This window comes from Tursiops truncatus, chromosome 17 (assembly GCF_011762595.2).
Source record: "Tursiops truncatus isolate mTurTru1 chromosome 17, mTurTru1.mat.Y, whole genome shotgun sequence".
Classification (NCBI taxonomy): Eukaryota; Metazoa; Chordata; class Mammalia; order Artiodactyla; family Delphinidae; genus Tursiops; species Tursiops truncatus.
Window position 1 is genome coordinate 67,866,733 of NC_047050.1, and position 15,436 is coordinate 67,882,168.

The window sequence follows — 15,436 nt, forward strand, 5'->3', positions numbered from 1 at the left end:
GGGCGCGCTGGGGGGCTCGGCGCCCTCCCGGTGGCGTAGACGAGGGAACTCCAGCTCAGCGAGGCGCGGGGATGGCCCGAGGGCACAGCCCGTCGGGCCCTCAGCTCCCCCGACCTTCAGGCCGGCCGGGTTCCCAGCCCTGGGTCCGCTTCCCCCTCACCTGTGCGTGGGGAAGGATGCTGATCCCTGCCCCGCCCCCCTGGCGGGGGAGGCGTGGACAGCTTGTGCGTTCAAAACATCCATTCGGCCCTCGACAGATTTTCGCTGAGGGCCTACCAAGTGCCAGGGCCGTCCTAGGTCCCCGAGAGGCAGCTGGGAATCCAAACAACATCCCTGCCGCGGGTGGGGGGCGGGGGTGGGGAGCGGGGGTGACAGGCAATAAACAGGCATCCGATGTGTCTGGTGGTGCTAATGCTACAGAAGGAAAGATACCGCGGGGGCGGGGAGGGGGGGTTGGGAGCATCTGTGCTACCCTACGAGGCTCTCCAAGGACTTCCAGCACTGAAATTCCCAGACAAAATGCCCCTCAGTAGAACTCTCGTTTCCGGTATTGTAAGAAACCTCATCTTTCCCCTCGTCTGTAATGGCAAAGAGTGCATTTCTCTCCATGTAGCAAGACATGCCTAGGAAATTGAAATGCTTCTTTCCTCCCTCTGCCTTGCTCCCCCAGCCCTCAAAGGCATCCAGCACTGTCTTGAAATTCAGCCAAATTTCTTAGGAATATAGACAATGTTCTTTAAAGTATTTCCTCTGACCTCCAGCAGGACATCAAGAATCACCTCGGAAGCTTCCATGGTCTTTCCACCCTCCACCTCTCCTGGATGTGTTGCCGGGAAAGGGGATGTGGTGACCAGTCACCAAATAATATTGAGTGCTGACTTACCTGATTATGACCTGTTTGTTTCTTTAGCGAGCCCTTCTAAAGCCCTGTGCTAGGAGCTGGGGGCACTGAGATGGTAGGATTCCAACAGGACTTCCAAGAGGCTCCTAGCCCTGGAGGGAGATGGGGCCCACATGAATCCGTACCTGCAGGAAAGTAGGACAGATGACAGTGTATAGAGGAGACAGGGGGAAGGGGTGTTTACCCAGCTTGGAAGGGAGGGAGCCAAAGAGAGAACAACAGGAGGAAATCAGAAAGCCCTTCCTAGAAGTTCTGGGAGGCATTAGAAGCACCTGGAAGCTTGCTTGAGCACTGGCGCTGTCACCCCTACAAAAGGGGAACAGATGCCTGCCTCCCTGGCAGTGATGGAGGGTGGCATGGGGAGGGGTGGAACAGCTGGGTCTTGAACTATGAATGTGACGAGAAGCAGAGAAAGGGTTTGGAATCAGACACAGCTGAGCTGAGTTTAGTTTCTTTCTTGGCCGCCTACACAGTGGGATGAAAAATTCTGAACATTTCGGAAATACTCACCAGGTGCCAAACGCTGTCCCCATCTAATTTAATTCTCACAACAGCCCCAGGGGGCAGGTTCATCGGGCTCAGTGTTTTGCAAGATACTGGAGCTGTCCGGAGGAATTTGCGCAAGGTCAGACTAATTCGATAGTGGTGGAGCTGGGCGTGCACCCAGATTGTCTGGCTCAAAGCCCGGCACTTAGCCACGCTGAGCCTCAGCTCGCTCATCTGTGAAATGGGATTGATCATAACTACTTCATTAGGTGGTGGTGTGGGGGGCAGTTAAATGAAATAGCACATGTGTAGAACCTGGCACATTAACAGGACCCAGGAGAGAGCTATCACCATTGTAGTTATCATCACAGTAACTGTTAAAGGCATGGGGGCAGGAACTTTCTGGCCCGCGTGGGAACTGCAAACAGCTTGGCGTGATTGTAACCCAGAGTGTAAATGTGGGGAGTCAGGAAGCAGGGAAGGGTAGGTGAGGGCATGGGCAGGGGCTGCATCACACTCCCCCTGCACTCCGCTGAATTCATAGATGCCGGAGAGGAGAGGTCCAACTCATATGCGTGTGCCTCCGCTCACTGGATACAGGGAGGCTAAGGGGATGATTCTGGCCTTTGACCTTGCCTCATTCAATCAGGTCCTGATAGATCTGACAGACTCAAGCAAATGGAAACCTGGGGATAATGCCTGGGAAAAGCTCCGGCAATTCACCACTGCAGTGACCTGCTCTGTTTCCCTGAGGTATCAGCCCTGACAACAGTAGGTAGAAATCTATGTCTCAGCCTGTTTGGGCTCTTGTAACCAAATATCACAGACTGGGTGGCTTAAACAACAAACGTTTCCTTCTTATGGTTTTAGAGGCTGGGAAGTTCAAGATGAAGGCGCTAGCAGATTTGCCGTCTAGCGAGGGCCTGCTTCCTGGTTCATAGACGGCCCTCGTCACTGTGTCCTCACATGACAGAAGAGGGGAAGGAGCTCTCTGGGGGTCTCTTTTATAAGGACACTAATCCCATTTATGAAGCCTCTGCTCTCATGACCTAATTACTTCCCAAAGGTCCCACCTCCCAATACCATCACATGAGGGATTAGGTTTCAACACAGGAATCTTGGCGGGACAGAAACATGCAGTTCGTAACATCCAGCATGCTGAAAACAGAGCTGATTTTGGAGTCGGGAAGGCCGGCCTACCATTTCCAGTTGTGCAACCTGGGCATGTCATTTAACTTCTGACTCCTTTAATTTGCTTGTCTGTAAAATGGGAATAATAACATTCATTCTGTCGTTGAGAAGGCACCATGAGGTAATGAATTTTGAATGCTGTATAAACTGTAACATAGCATATGCACATTTTAGTTTCAGTCTTAGAATCCTGTCCTCCCATGGCACAGGCAGTCCACCCATCTTTCAAGCAAAGTAGCTAGCTCTTTCCATCACACATGCAAAAGCCCCTCAAAACTATGTTTCCCTGCTGAGCATTTGCGTTTTCCCCAAGAGTGAATGCTATTACGTGTACACGGTAACAGAAGGTAGAAGTCAGGAGACACAGGGACTCCGTTTTTGTCCTGCTGGTTAGTATTTTGCAATTAAGCAGATTGCATTTTCCATTGGGGTAAAAGCAAACTCAGTGACGCTCTACGTACCTGGTCACCTGGGTCCCTTCACCTCCAGCCATTCAAAACTAACAGACTTAAGGGAGGAGACAAAGCCTGAACCCTCTAGGGGCTGCCTTCCTGGAAGGGGGCTTGCAGGTGGCTCAGGCAGCCCCTTCTGGCTGGAGAATCCCGCTCAGAGAGGTGGAGAGAGAGCTCGCCTTTAGGCTGGGACAGGGACCCTAACCTGCCATGCAGAACCAGGGCTAGTGAGTGATGGTTTCCAGGGGCCGGGAGGAGAAGAGAATGGGGGTAACTGCTTAGGGGTTTCCTTTAAGGGTGATGATGAACATATTCTGAAACTAAATCAAGGTGGTAGTTGTGCAACACAGTGAATGTACTAAATACCACTGAACTGTTCACTTTAAGATGGTTAACTATATATCGTACATCAACTGTATCTCAATTAAAAAATAAAATAAAAATTTAAACAGTTAACTATAGGTTATGAGAATTTTACCTGGATTTAAAAAAAAAAACAAAAAAAAAAGGATGGAAGGAAACTTTGGCCAGGGGTGGGGGAAGCTAGTGAGCAGGACCTTTAGTATATTTTTGGTATTTCAACAGAGCCACAATAGAGCTGCACAAATGAACCAAACTGTCAGAATCTGGGCAACCAGGCGCTGGAACTCCTTGCGAGCAGCCAGTTTATATAAGGGATCCTTTAACAACTGAAAGTAAAAGCAATTAGCATGAAATAATGCAGTTTGGGTATTAATATTTTTATTATTATTGTACCTTAATTTGTGTTTCTGAGAAAAGAGAGTGGCATAGTGGGAAAGCCAGGGTCAAGATAGACCCGAATTCAAATCCTGACTTTAGTTCTCATCAGCCTCAGGACCTTGGGGAAAGTATTCAGCCTCTTGTGTTTCCCTGTCATGTAAAATGGGGTGACGATGACACCGACGCCATGGGGTCATTGCGGGGGCCGAGTGTGGAGCACAGGTAGAATTTCACCTGGAGGATACTTAGTATATGGCCGTTGCTGTGGCTCTTACTATATGATATACAGTGTCTTCCGGAGCACGGGGCCACGGAGAAAAGGAACCAGAGTTCTTGGGGGAACTTTAGAAAGCACTGCCTAGACTTTAGAGCCTTGGAACTGCACAAACCAAAGCACACCTGCAAGAGGGATTTCACACGTGCCCAAGCACAGCACGTGGCAGGCGGCGGTGATGTGACTGACGCAGACGCAGCCGGCTCCGCTCGCTCTCCGCCCCTCCCGGGAATCGATGGACACGCACGGCTTGTCACTGGTCCCTTGCAAAGTGACAATCATCACTAAACGCAAGAGAGCAAAGTGAAAACACTGCCAACTCCCTGGGATCATGTAGTGATGGTGGTGGGAGGGGAAACTAGCCCTTCACACTCTCCGAAGAGCCTAAATCCTGGAGAAAAGCTGGGAGTGATTTTAGAGCCAGTGCTGTTAAACAGTTACTTACAGGGGAATTGCTGTGTAAATGGGTCAACTTTCACTGTGCAGAAAAACTCAATTACGTGGAGGTGTGATCTTGTATCAGTGACATGTTCCATGGGAAATCAAATGGCCCTACGTGAGAAGACACAGAAATGTCTCCCCTACGATCACACTGAAATAAAACCACTTTCTAAATGAGTCATTTCTCAGAGCATAAAACATCTCTCTACCCTGGTCCACAAGTATAGGTGTGAGCGTGCACACACACGTGCATACACACCCGGGGCAAGAGGGTGTTTATATGAGTTATTTTTTTAATTATGAAAGTAATACATGGGACTTCCCCGGTGGCACAGTGGTTAAGAATCCGCCTGCCAATGCAGGGGACACGGGTTCGATCCCTCATCCTGGAAGATCCCAGATGCCGCAGAGCAACTAAGCCCGCGAGCCACAACTACTGAAGCCCGCGCACCTAGAGCCCGTGCTCTGCAACAAGAGAAGCCACCGCCATGAGAAGCCCGTGCACCACAACAAAGCGTAGCCCCCGCTCGCCACAACTAGAGAAAGCCTGTGCACAGCAACGAAGACCCAACGCAGCCAAAAATAAATTTAAAAATTAAAAAAAAGAAGTAATACATGTTCACTATAGAAAAATCGAGAGAGGGCTTCCCTGGTGGCGCAGCGGTTGAGAGTCCGCCTGCTGATGCAGGGGACGCGGGTTCGTGCCCCGGTCCGGGAGGATCCCACATGCCGCGGAGCGGCTGTGCCCGTGAGCCATGGCTGCTGAGCCTGCGCGTCCGGAGCCTGTGCTCCGCAACGGGAGAGGCCACGACAGTCAGAGGCCCGCTTACCGCAAAAAAAAAAAAAAAAAAAGAAAAGAAAAGAAAAGAAAAATCAAGAGAGAAAAGTATAAGAAAGCAAGCAAAACTCATCCATAATGTCCTGTCCAGGGTCAGCCATTCTTTCTTAACATTTTGATGTATTATCTCTCAGTCTTTTTAAAATGCATTTTAAAACAGTTGCAATCACACTGTATGCGCAATGTTGAATTCACTTCTTTATTCACTTCTGAGTGAGGTAGTTCATCCCACACAAGTTTAAATAATAAACTGGGAGGCCACTGCTGGCCTGAAACCCACACAGAAGGGAAGGAGCATGTGAGAGAGCAAAGCACTCCTTCAGTGCCATTTCCTCCAGGACAGACACCATGTCTTGTTCAGCACTGAGGTCCCAGCCCTTAGAATGGTACCCGAAACATTATGACTGCTAAATAAAGGTGCGCTGAATAAAGAATGGATGGGGGAATGGGGGAGAGATACTGATACCTTACCTGACAGGTCCAGCCACTGACACCTGCCCATCTGAGCAACAGGGAATGGTGGGGACTGTAGTGAAGGGGAGCACATCCTCCATCCTTAGACATTCACGTTCCAATCTTTACAACACCTCGTGCTCATCAAAAACCAGGCGTCTGTTTGCAGTGGGCAACCTCTCAGAGCAGTGTTCACAAAGCAGGGTCCTTGGAGAATAGTACCAGCATCACCTGGGAACCGATAAGGAAAGGAGTCTCCACCCCATCCAGCTACCCACTCAGAAACCTGGGGGTGGGGCCCGGCATCCTGGGGTTTGACAAGCCCTCCAGGTGATTCCAGACTCGCTCATATTTGAGAGCCACGGATCTCGGCCCTGGTGCATATTAGAATCACCTGGGGAAGCTGTTTACCCGCCAATACCTGAGCCCAGCCCAAGATTCCAATTTAATTGATCTTGGGTGTGCTCAGACTTCAGCATGTTCTCAGAGCTCTTCAGGTGCTTTTTTTGGGGGGGGGGGCGGTTTTTTTGCCGTACGCGGGCCTCTCATCGCTGTGGCCTCTCCCCCTGCGGAGCACAGGCTCCGGACGCGCAGGCCCAGCGGCCATGCCCCACAGGCCCAGCCGCTCCACGGCATATGGGATCTTCCCAGACTGGGGCACGAACCCGTGTACCCTGCATCGGCAGGCGGACCCTCAACCACTGCGCCACCAGGGAAGCCCTTCAGGTGCTTTTAATGTGCAGCCAGGGCTGAGGAGCCTGATCCCGATGGCAGACAGGCTCCAGGTGGCCCTTTTATTCCTCTTGGATTCCTGTGCCTTCCCAGCCACTGTGTTTTCATCACTACTGTGAACACGGTACTGTTATCAAACACACTGATTTTATTTTATTAAGAAATATTTCATGCATACAAAGCGGTGTAGAGATTAACATAACAAACAACCATGTACCCACCATTAGCTCTGTCATATCTTATCATCTGGCCATTGTTATGGGCTGTGTCGCCCCCCAAATTCCTGTGTTGAAGTCCTAACCCCCAGGACCTCAGAATGTGACTGTATGAGGCAATAGGGCCTTTAAAGAGGTCCTACAGTTAAAATGAGGCCATTAGGGTGGGCCCTAATCCACAGTGACTGGCATCCTTGTAAGAAGTGAAGATTAGGGCATAGACATGTACAGAGGGAAGGCAACGATCTACAAGCCAAGGAGAGAGACCTCAGACGGAACCAACCCTGCCAACACCCTGACCTTGGACTTCCAGCCTCTAGAACTGTGAGAAAATAAATTTCTGTTGTTTAAGCCACCCAGTCTATGGTACTTTGTTATGTCAGCCGTGGGAAACAAATACATTCATATTTGCTCAGATTCTCTGAAAAAAACCCAAAAAACATAACAGATAGAACTGGAGCTCCCTCTATTCCATCCCCTGTTCCTCTCCTTCCTGCTCCAGGGGTAACTTATGTCCTAACTTTAGTCTTTACCTTTCTTACCAGGAGCCAGAACCATATTGTGAATGAGGATTCTGGAGCCAGAACAACTGGGTGGGGAATATTGGTTCTGCCACCTTCTAGCTGTGTGACTTTGACCCAGTAATCACCCTCTCTGGGGCCAAATGGTCCTTGTCTGCAAACTGCAGATATGAATAGTATCACCTCTGCATGTTGTTTGGAGGGTTAAATGAACTACTGTTTACAAAACACCTAGGATAGAGTTTGGCACGTTAAGAGTGACATACACATGCTTGTTAAATATATTTACACTTTTACTACGTAAACATATGTATGCAGCTATAAAATATGCATAAAATATTGTTTACACGTTTTCAAACTTACATAAAAGGTCTCCTGGTACATATCCCTCTGTAATTTGGGTTTTCTGTCTGAGTTCCAGTGACACTTTCTGCAATGGCTCCATGTGGATTAAAGGATCTCTTTTCATCCCATTAAGGGCTGTAGGCTCAGTGTGTCTATACTGGTCTGTCTACTCTCACTGCCTCACCTGGAGAGCTGCCTCCCTCGTGCTGGCCTCTTTTCACCCATGCACAGGACATTCCCCGCCTCCCCAGGGATGTCCCCTGGGTCCCCCCCTTCAGCTCTCCCTGAGGCCCTGGCTGCCTCTGGGCCAGCCCTCATGCTTTCCTGCTCTGGTTTCATTTTCCACGGGCCTGGGTTTTAGAAGCTCAGCACTTCTTACATTTCAAAGAATCTCCACAGCCATGGTCTCCTGGGATGTCCCTTAACAGCCCCGTGATGAAGATAAGGCAGTACTCTTCCCTTCCCTTTGCACACAAGGAAACTGAGTCACAGAAAAGTTGAGTGACTTGCAGAAGGTCACACAACGAGTTAGAGACATAGGTCTCAGCCCAGCTCTCCAGACTCCCAATCCCGTGTTCTTTAACAATTTTTGGTTATGAAAATAATTGTACTCTATGCTTGTAATTTGGAGTTTTATTAGTGTTCCCATTTTGCAGAAGAGAAAACTAAGTTTTCCAAAAGCATGGTCCCAGAGCCACCTGCATCAGGATCCCTTGGGGGGTACTTGTTAAAAATACAGATTCCCAGGCTTCGCCCCCTCCCACATTGTCTTGCTCAGTAGGTCTGGGTGGGCCCAGGAACCTGCATTTTAATGGCCGTTGCCAAGTGGTTCCCAGGCACACTCAAGTTTGAGGAACACGGGGGTCTAAAATAAGCCTTGCCCTTTCTTTCACCCAATGTTCACTGTGGCAGGCAGCTTCCGAGGACCTGGGCAGGGTCACCGGCAGCTGCCAGCTCTGAAGTGGGCACATCAACTGTGAAGGCCAGAGTAGTGGAGGCCAAAGGCTGGGGAAGCTGAGCAAGATGCCCAGACCCAGCGTGGGGGCAGAGGGGGCGCCTGCAACACGCCTACCGACGTGGGCACCCAGCCCGGATCCGGCCCTGGGGGCAGGAGAGCTGGGCACCTGTAGCTGCTCCAGACAGAAAACCCCAACACGATCGCTAGCGGTGTGCTGCTGGGAGCCCAGTGGCTCCAGTCCATTGGCTGTGCCTCGGCTGGGTGTCCATAGGAAATACTCACAGAGTGTTTACTACATGCCATGCATCCAACCAAGTGCTTGACATACGTGATCTCACTTAGCGGTGGGCACTACTGTCATCTCCATTTTTCAGATGAAGAATCTGAGGCCCAGGAATCTAAATGACTGGCCCAAGGCCACACAGTATGCAAACGGCTGCCTGCATCCATTCTCTTCACCACAATTCAATACGCCTTCAAGTCATTATGTTTTATGTTTCTGTGTACGTGGCAGAGTGCCTGGGACTGTCAGGGCTAAATAAGTGAGCTGAATGAACGAATATGAATGAATGAAAGAAAATGAATGAATGAATGAAACGAATGTTACAGTCCCCTGGTGTCAACTGACTCTGGCATAACCCCTCAAGCTGTACTTAAAGAAAAAGGCAAGAATTCTCAAAATAAGCTTATATAGTCATTTCTCTCTTTCTTCTTGAAGTTGACTGGGCTGGAAAGAATGCACACATGTGCACACGCACACAGTTAGTTGAGGGTTCTAGCTGGATGATTCTGGCTTTTGAGAATCTGACTTGATTTGCTTGAATAGTGAAAGGTGTTAGGACAGGATCCGGCACTCACTCCTGAAATTCTCTAAGCCTCAGGTTACCCGTCAGGAAAATGGGGATGATCACGGTCCAGCCCACAGGGCCACGGTGAGGATTCAATGAGATTAACACAGCTGAGGTGCTTAGTGCTGCACAGGGCACACGAGGAGCTGACTGAGGATGTTAGTGGTTGTTGCTTTTTCATTATCGCTATTTGGAGGGAGAAGAGTGCTGGTAAAAATCACATTCATGAAAAGGAAAAGCCCCTGAAGCGTTCTAAGAAAGATGATCTGTAGCAATGGTTGTGGTTACATATACAAATGAAGAAGGGGAGGTGGCAAATGGCACAGATAATCCTCGAAAGGTGAATGCCACACGCATTCGTTCCATTTACATTTGTCTTTGACACACATCTTTTCAACATATTGTCATTGCTTTTCGTGCCCGTTTATAAGTTGATTAAGCCACCATCCAACGGTTCCTTGAGCACCAGCTTTGTTGGATGCTAGAAGGGTGGCTGTAAAATTGGCTAATAAACAGACCTTGCAATACATGGGGCTTTTGAGTTTACAGAGGGATTTTACACCCACTCTCTTAACCCTCAAATCCTGTCCCTCAAGGTGAGCAGGTACTGCTACTGTCATCTGACAGAAAAGGAAACGGCAGCCTGAGAGTCAAAGTGATGGGCCCAATACCATCTATTTATACCAGGCGCTGGACTTGAACCTGGTCTCCGGACCCCATGCCCGTGCTCAGCCCCGTTACAAGAACCCACTCTAGAATTCAAATGAACCCTTGGATACCTAGGAACCGAGTCACTGGGTAACCCCATTAATATGAATCGTAGGGATCACCCATAGGAACAGGTTTTACCCATAAAAACAGGTTGGGAGGACTAGCTGAGGTAGGGTAACAGGACTGGAATTATTCTCCATCCTTAACTGAAAAAAAAAGGAAAAATACTGTTTCAGACACAGGACAATAGGCAGTAAGGACAGTGATTCCTGAGAAAAGATAAAGAGGGTTGTGCCTCCAGCCTCTGTGCCTCACTTGGGAATCCTTTTTATCCTTCAAAGCCCAGCCCCACTGTCACCAGCTCCACGAGTATGCCCTGAATGTCCCTGTTGGAAGTATACTCTGTTCTGCCCTGAAATCCTATGGCGATGCGTTTCTGCCTCGTGCTAGGGCTGCCTAAGGACCTGATAGTCAGGAGGCTCCGACCTTCCGTCATCTGCACCCCAACTCCAAACACAATGGTCTTCACAGGATGGTGTTCACGAAACTTTTCTGGAAAGAAGAACAAATGATTTTTCCTGTGCCATTTATCCTTAAAAGGAAAAAAAAAAAGGCGTTTAAAAGAGTGAATTTATAATAGCCAAGACATGGAAGCAACCTAAATGTCCATCAATGGATGAATGGATAAAGATGTGGTACGTATATACAATGGAATATTACTCAGCCATAAAAAGAATGAAATAATGCCATTTGCAGCAACATGGATGGATCTAGAGATTATCATACTGAGTGAAGTCATACAGAGAAAGACAAATACCATATGATATCACATATGTGGAATCTAAAACATGGGACAAATGAACTTATTTACAAAACAGAAAGAGCCTCACAGACTTAGAAAACAAACTTATGGCTACTGAAGGGGAAAAAGGGGAGAGGGATAAATTAGGAGTTTGGGATTAACAGATATACACTAATATATATAAAACAGATAAACAACAAGGTCCTACTATACAGCACAGGGAATTATATTCAATATCTTGTAATAACCTATAATGGAAAAGAACCTGAAAAAGAACACATGTGTGTGTGTGTGTGTGTGTGTGTGTGTGTGTGTATAACTGAATCACTTTGCTGCACACCTGAAACTAGCACAACGTTGTAAATCAACTATATGTCAATTTAAAAAATTAATTAAAAATAAAAGAGTACAGATATAATCATCACAGTCTCCCTTGATATTTTTGTTTTACAGTTTAAAAAAGTGAATCTTTGGGTATGCCACCTGATGAGTACCAGGAGGAACTGTTTTTTTTTTTTTTCCTGCAATAGTTGTTGCTAACTGTTTGTGGCAAGAACAGGGATAGAACAGATATTATCATCAGAGAGATACAGCTCCGAAAAGTCACATTCTTGGCACACTGAAGATATTTCGGGAGGACAAGAAAGAGTAAAATGATTCTTTCCAAAATTAACAGTTGGGAAAATGACACTGTTTTAACCTGAATTCCCTCTTCTTTCAGTGAAATAGAATTGTAAACCTAAAACCTTTTTTTTTTTTGGATTGACAAAAGTTCATTTTAAACCTTGTTGTGGGAAAAAGAGAAGGTTCTAAATTACCCTGGGATTACCAAGCGACACTCGTCACTATCAGATTATCTTGTTTCATATTCTCCAGGACACTTATTATCAGGTATTAGTTATTCCACTTATTTATTTTCTGTTTCCTCCCACTGAATGGAAGCTTCAGGAAAATGGGGATCTTGTCTATCCTTTTCCCTGTGGTATCCTGAGCACAGAGCAGGGCCCAGCACCCAGCGGGTGCTCTGTAAGTATTTCCTGTAAGAACACAGAAGACATTCCCCAGCCCCAGGGCTGCTGGCATTTGCACGCGAGCTTGGACAGCTGTGCTTTATGGGAGAATCCTGTGTACTTTCTCACCAACTGCTGGCTGAAAAGGCCAGAGCGGGAGGGACCACAAGAGGCAAAAATGAATAAACAGACCCAAGATGAGGTTGAGCATCGTGTGGACAAGGGCAGGGAGGATGCCATCCTGACTACAGCTCAGGCCCAGGAAAGAAAAGCGACTTGGTTTTTCATTTCTTTAAAGTTATGAAAGAGTTTCAGCTCCGTGATAGAAAAAGCACCTGTCTGTTCCCAAGGCTCTTCTCTCCGGAAAGCCCTTTCCTCGCCCCCAGGTCCCAACCGTGAACATCACAACCTTCCTTCCAGGTCCACCTTCTCCACGTACTCGGTCGTGTCTTGACATTTTGCCATGTTTGCATCAGATCTTCCCCTTCCTTCTTTGCTTCTTTCCTGTTCTTTGGTAGGGGGCGATGGGGGAGCGGAAGCCCTATGCCAGCATCCATGCCTGTGGCTCCCCCGCTGCCCCCTCCCTGAGACAACCACTACCTTGAGTTTGGGGTTAATCATCCCCATATATCCATAAGCAACACGTAGAATTTTGTAGATTTTTTTTTTAACTTCATATAAGTGGTTTCATTTCGTATGAACACTTCCGGCAACTTTCTCTTCTACTCCACACTGTTTATTCATGTTGCTACATGTAGCCCATGTCTACTCATTCCGTGATTCACAGCACTCGTTACTACCACGTGAAAAACTGTGGAGTCTTTGTGTCTCTCCCACTTTCTCTTCCCTACCTCTCCCCAGTTGAGTGGGAGCCCCATGAGAGCCGGGATCATTTTTTAGGTATAAGAACTGTACCTGGTACATACCTGAAAAATTTGGCTAATTCATTCCAAGAATTAATCAACATCGGGTAGTATTCCGCTGGATAAACTTAACACGGTTGCTTTGTTCATTTTTCTGGGGACGACATCTGCATTATTCCAATACTTTGCTCTTTTAAACAGTGCTTTTGCATGGATCTTCTTTTCCATGTCCCCTTGTGCACATGTAGGAAAGAATCTCTTTGTACACGGGGTGGAGTAGCTGAGTAGTAGGTAGATACGTGTAACTTTGAATTTATTAAATATTACTACCCACTTTCCAAAGAGGTTATGCTACAATCTGTCACCTGCAGCTTACTATATATAATAATAGATTAAAAAAGTATATATCACAATATAAGGAAGTGCCAAGTATAGTTCTGACCTCAGAACTATGGTACTCAAATCCTTCCAGACTTTTTCCACGTATAAACCATGCATGTAATGGAGATCTTTCTCTTTTGACATGTGGAGAATTTCCAATTTCTTCTTTGTGACAGCCATTAGCATTCCATTGTCAGGAAGCACTTTACCTTTGTAAATCAGTCCCCTGTTGGTGGTGGTTAGATTGTACCCTGAAACACCATATATTAAGTATGTTTGCATGTTTTTTGTGGCTACATATTCTTTTATTGGGTGGATGTACCATAATTAATCAGCCGTGTGAATTTTTTAAATAACAGCATAGTATAAATCTTTTATTTTTCTTAGGAAAAATTCTCAAGAGTTGGAATTTTGGCCAGTGTATTAATATTTTGGGGGGGCCTCTTATGTACTGCCAAAAGGATTGTGATAATTTAGACTGCCCCCATCTTGGAAGCTGCGTTATTGAAGTACCGAGGACATATGCTTTGCTGACTTGACTCTGAGTGTCCACATCGGTGCGTGTGGTGTTGATTATCCTGTGTCCCTGGGGTCTGGCACATAGTAGGTGCACGAGAGATGCCTGCTGAAAGACAGGGGTCTCTCGGAGGAGGATGGAGTGTGAGTCTAGGAAGATGGGTCCTGCTGCTGCTTCTGCCACTCCGTTGAGAACAGGGTGGAGCTCACGGATCATCAGCATGGAGTCACAGAGGTTTAAAGGAAGCAAAAGCCACCTGGGTGTCACCTAACCCAGACTCTCTACTCTCCAGCGCTGTGACTTTGGGAGACTTGTTTGAGCTCTTTGTGATAGACAGAATAAAGCAGCCCGCCCCCGCTGCCCCGGCCATGTCCTTACCCCTGGGACTTGTGACCATATGACCTTCCATGGCAAAAGGGACTTTGTGGGTGTGATTAAGGATTTTGAGATGGGGAGACTCTCCTGGATTGCCTGAGTTGGTCCGATATCACAATTCATTCTAAAGGGTGGTGAGAGGGTCAAAATCAGAAAAAGGAGATGTGATGGCGTAACCATGGGCCAACCTATGCAATCCCTGTCTTCCGGGCGATGAAACTAAAGCATAGAGGGGAAAAGGCTCGCCCGAACTTTTTCTGTTGGCTGGAGCCAGGCAAGGACAGGCCCCCCCCACTCAATTCAGCAGCCCTGGGGGTGGTGAGCCCGGTGGGCGGGTTCCAGTGCTTCTCCTGCCCCTGCTGCCCCGCAGAGCTGCCCCCTTGCACACCTTCTCGCCTCCTGATTGGATGCAGGTACAGGCAGGGTGTTGTTTTTGGCTGCGTTGGGTCCTCGTTGCTGCACGCAGGCTTCCTCTAGTTGCAGCGAGTGGGGGCAACTCTTCGTTGCGGTGCACGGGCTTCTCATTGCAGTGGCTTCTCTTGTTGCGGAGCACGGGCTCTAGGCGTGTGGGCTTCAGTAGTTGTGGCTCGTGGGCTCTAGAGCGCAGGCTCAGTAGTTGTGGCGCACGGGCTTAGTGGCTCCGGCATGTGGAATCTTCCTGGACCAGGGCTCGAACCCATGTCTCCTGCATTGGCAGGCAGATTGTCAACCACTGTGCCACCAGGGAAGCCCCACAAGCAGGGTTTTATTTGTGATAGTCCAACTGGACTCCATTTCGACAGCAGACAGACGAGCTGTGTTTGAATACCCTCTACCAGGCCAGAGGAAAGACACCACTTCCTGTAATTCTGACGTCTTTCTTCTCTCAGGATAACTTTGGTGGATTGGGGTCGGGGTTTTAGTGGCCCCCTTACTTAAAGCTGTTGTTTGAGGACCCCCTATGGGCTCTTGGCTGCAGGGAGCTGAAAGGCAGGCAGAGACGGTACCTATTAGCAGCTTTATGTCTGGTCGGTGGCCTGAGCCCTAGAATAGGCTGGAGGAGACCACGGGTGCTTGTGATGGAGCAGGGCCCCGGCCAGGGTTGGAAGGGGCTGAGGACGGTGAGACAGGATGAAGCTGGAGGGGCCAGGCCAGCACCCAACAAAGCGCTTCTTTTGGCTTCAAGATCCACACGTTGCTTCGGTTTAAAAAAAAAAAATGTTGAACCATGTGAATGTTATTTTTCGAAGGACAGTCCGTGACGACCCACATCAGAGCGCCCAGGCATATCTGCTACACGCACAAAACCCCGGGTCCCACCTGCTCGGCCTGACCCGCTGACTCAGAATCAGGGAGGTCAGGGTGCGGGGTTTGCATTTTTAACACTCAAGTCTGAGACCCA